We start from the raw sequence: 4,586 nt of genomic DNA, 5'->3' as shown, positions 1-4,586 counted from the left end.
GTAATTGAGGCAATAAAATAATAAATTAATTAACAAAATTTGAAAAAAAAAAAGGAACACGCCCAGTGGGACTCGAACCCACAATCGCTTGATTAGAAGTCAAGCGCCTTATCCATTAGGCCATGGGCGCTGTTGATGAACTATTAGCATTATAATTTTAATAATGTTTGTTAAGATAACACCAATAATGAAAAATATTAAAAATAAACAGAATTTATTTTTTTTGTCATTATTTTTAATTATCAACTTATTTTTTTAATTTAAAAATTTAACAATATATTTTTATACATTAATAACTAATTGCTAGTCAAAATAATAAATTCTAATAGTTTTTAATATTTTTCATTAAGAATATCAAATTGAACTTTCAAGCACTATCGTTAACTATTAATTATGTGATAGATTTTTTTTTGGTGACTGAATTATGTGATAGATATGTCATGTCACTCTATTTTATTCAACAACCATCATAATTTTATATTATTTCTTTTTAAAATTATCATTTTTGTTGAATACAAATAATTAATCAATATCTAATAATGAAACGGTAGAAGCTAAGAAAATCCAAGTAATTTTAAATAATTATGCTAATTGCTAAATAAAAATAAATGAGAAAGGAACAAGAAGCAGGTTCTGGTCCTTAGCTTCTATATTGCTAAACAGCTAAGCTAGCTTTAAGCAGTGACTAAATGATCTTAACCACCAAATTCAGATTTATTTAGTTGTACTTTGCCAAAAATGTGGAATCGTCAACTGCATTAACAAAATTGGTTCAAAGTATATGAATCATACCGATAAAGGCTACTATCCCAGTGATTAGACATAAAGTTTTATTTTCGATATATTTATGAGAAAGTATAGGGAGCTAATGGCCTAAGCGTACAATGTGTACAATGGAGATTTAAGAAGTATTAGAGATATGACCATTAGTGTTACATTGTCCTATCATGTTACACTTTTGGGATGAGTGGGTTCATAACATGGTATTTAAAAAATTACGGAAACTTGGTATTTTTTAAACCCTATATATATATTTCATCATTTAAACAAATAATATAACTAATTGAAACAAATTAAATAATATACATTAGTACAAAACTACAAATACTTAATTAATAGCAATTGAGGACATTGGTCATTGGTGGCAATGATTGAGTAGAATATAATATAATATAAAAATTGCAGAACTGTTACACATGTCATGGTAGATTGCGATTACGAAGACAAAGCAATCAAAACCACCAACCCCTGCTGCCTCCTTTGTCCATTGTCCTTTTCAAGCTAAACTTGCAATTAATATTTGCTGAATCCTATGTATAATGCCATGTGTTCATTTAATTATTACATGTACAAAATTCACATAGCCAACATATTACATTGATGTAAATTAATGGATTTATTTTTTTCCGATCTTGTTGAAGTAATTAAAATGCAAATGTATATGCATCAAGGAAAGATTGAGCCGTTAGATTTTGGGTTCACCAAAAATCGAACTTTTGACCTTTCGAATCTAGAACTCTAATATCATATCATGAAACTACTCATCCCAAAAGTATAATCTGATAGGATAATATAACACTAATGGTCATATTTTTAATACTTTCTAAACCTCAATTATACACATTGTATACTTATGCCATTGATTCCCTATACTCATTCTTTAAGAGTAATTTATTAAAAAATGATATCATACATCAATTAGTTTACTCGAAACAAAGATATATACTTCATGAAATTTCCACAACTAAAATAATAGTCTTAATTTGTACCCCAAAAAAAAAAAATAGTCTTAATCTTACCCTTTCTATCCCAAAAGAAAAAGTGTCCAATTTCGTGTGTCTCGTCTTTTTCTCTTTTTTTTTTTTCTTTTCTTTTTTTTAGTTTTTTATGATGTGGTGAGTGAAAGTGTGTGGTCCGGCATGAAACCATACCACATAAATAATGGAATAATCTAAAATCTAATTAAATTGTTTATTATGATGAATGGAATCATTAGAAAGACGCAGATAATATAGTATAGCTTAAGTATCAAAATGTAGTGAAGTTTGAATTATTAAATAAAACTTGACATTACAATTTTATTTCCATGCATGCATTAATCCAATTTTGTATTTACTTTATATATTTAAGTTAATACTAACTAATTGTGTCTATTGTATTACCCTTTATTAAAAGTATTAACTTTTAGCATTTTCTTGGAATTAATATATACAAATTAAAAATGAGATGATGACATCATATATATATAAAAGGCTAATAGGAATAGGTAGGAAGAACGTAAAATATAGCAGTGCAGTGACCCACACAATGCATGGCATTGTTAATAATAATATTATTGGGGACACATTCACAGTGCTGTAAGCTTCAACTTGCATGGAAGATTCAAAAGTGACAAAAACAAAGCCTAGTTCTAAGGCTTTTTTTTTTTGTGTTTTGTGTGGACATCCATCACTACATGCATGCATGCAATGCAGTAATATCTCTTATGTAATATAATTTGGAGAATTATAAAATGAACGGTAGACAAAATATTTTTAGATGAAGTATTATGATCAAATTGGAGAATTATATATTGTGTGTGTCCCCGCCTTATGCAGCAACCCATTGGCCAGCGGCAGGCCCTTAAATGGAACTCCGATCCGCGACGGATTAGTCTTTGGCATGTTGGGGAATACCGTGAGAAAAAAAAATATATATATATATGGTGAATTCTACCCAACCCCCTCTAAAATAACATGTAAGTTACCCTTCATGATGTGTCACATTTTAATTGGTCATTACTTAACTATAGTTGGATTATTTTGTAATTTATTATTTGAGATGGGTAATTGTATAATTTCTTAAAATATTAAAATATATATTTTGCGTGAGAACGTGCTTCAATTAACGGGTAGAATTTTAATATTTTAAGAAATTATACAATTATCCATCTCAAATAATAAATTACAAAATAACCCAACTATAGTTAAGTAATGACCAATTAAAATGTGACACATCATGAAGAATAATTTACATGTTATTTTAGAGGGGGTTGGGTAGAATTCACCTATATATATATATTGTGTGTGTGTTCGTAATTTTATTATTAGTTAATTTTTTTTATTGAGCCAACAATGGTTAAACCAACTTAAATAACTGATTTTTTAAAATTAGAATAAAATAAAATAGTTAACAATAAAATACACTTTTAATCAATATTAAGTATTTTGTCTTTTTAAAAATCCAATTGGTGTATGTTGATTCAATTGATTTAATCTTCTTTTTGGTTGAACAAAAAACTAAGTTTGGAGAAAAAAAAATCATACTGCATAGAAAAAAAATGTTAAAGAAGCAATACTTTTTATTAATATTAACTAACACGTTAGTTAAATATTTTATTTTTATTAGATTTAAAATTTTTCAAATTCTAAACCTCCTGATAAATGTTATTAATCATATAGCAGTATTATTATTATATGATTGTGGATGAAAAGTAGATTTTGAAAAGATTAGATAATGTTCTCATCAACTTGCATTGCAAGATAAACTTCGAATTACTATTGCTATCGAAGTCATGCCCTATCAATAATAATATTATATTATTACCGTAGAGTTTAAAAGAAATATTAGGTAAATAAATTATTTTTATATTCAAGTTTTTTTTTTTTTTTNNNNTTATTAATCATTAAACTATTAGATTAATTTAATTAAATAATTATTAAAATAACTTGATAATGTAGTATCATTGATAATTTAACTTCTTCCACATTTATTTGATGGATGATGATGAAGATCGATGGCAATACATTATGTAATTAAATGTGATGAGATAATAAAAATACTCACACTTTTCTTTTAGTTTCTTAGTTTCTCCCTACAATAATACTTTCAAATACTTATGTTCTTAAAAGGATTAAATTCCTATCCAAAGTAAGCCTTGTATATAAGTAATGCATGTATAAAGACACCTAAAACATTTTTTTTTAAAGATATTTCTTAGTAATTAAAATTTAACATATATAATCGATTAAATCATGTTATTTTTGTTAAAATTAGGCTAGACAAATTGATTTAACCGAAAAAAATTTATGATGTTTTCTTTTTAAATGCCTCAATCTGATAAGTGAATCAAGTTCCGACAACCTTATTTAATAATAATAGGAAACGAATAAAGTACTACTGTTTACCATGTAATCATGTATGAAGAATTGCATAATTGCCATGAGGCATGAATCACGCGCTAACCTCCTTCGTACCTTACTCAGCACTATATTAAACTCCTCACTAAGAACTTGATGATTTATTATTCATTTTAAATTCATAGTATATATTTAATTTAAAGAAAAGTATAGGTAAACAATAAAAATATTAAACAATATAAACAATAGATATATCGGATGTTCATTTACTAGTATATGGATGATTATTTTAATATTAAAATTTAGAAAGTTAATTTAAAGGTGTAGTATGTTTTTATTTGATTAGTGGTTGTTCATATTGTTCAACAAAATCATTGTTTCCTAACATTTCTCTTAATTTAATTACATTTTTTGTTAGGTTTATATTGTAGTGGACAATCGCATATAATTTATCCTGGTATCAAATTT

At 26.2% G+C, this 4,586-nt stretch overlaps 1 non-coding gene across 1 annotated transcript; it reads right to left on the bottom strand.

The window, feature by feature from the left end:
- Positions 58-130, bottom strand: TRNAR-UCU. Its single transcript has one exon. It is a non-coding gene; the product is annotated as a tRNA-Arg (tRNA).

Source organism: Arachis ipaensis, chromosome B08, assembly GCF_000816755.2.
Source record: "Arachis ipaensis cultivar K30076 chromosome B08, Araip1.1, whole genome shotgun sequence".
Classification (NCBI taxonomy): domain Eukaryota; kingdom Viridiplantae; phylum Streptophyta; class Magnoliopsida; order Fabales; family Fabaceae; genus Arachis; species Arachis ipaensis.
The sequence above is the reverse complement of the archived record's forward strand: the minus strand, read 5'-3'. Positions and strand labels throughout refer to the sequence as shown.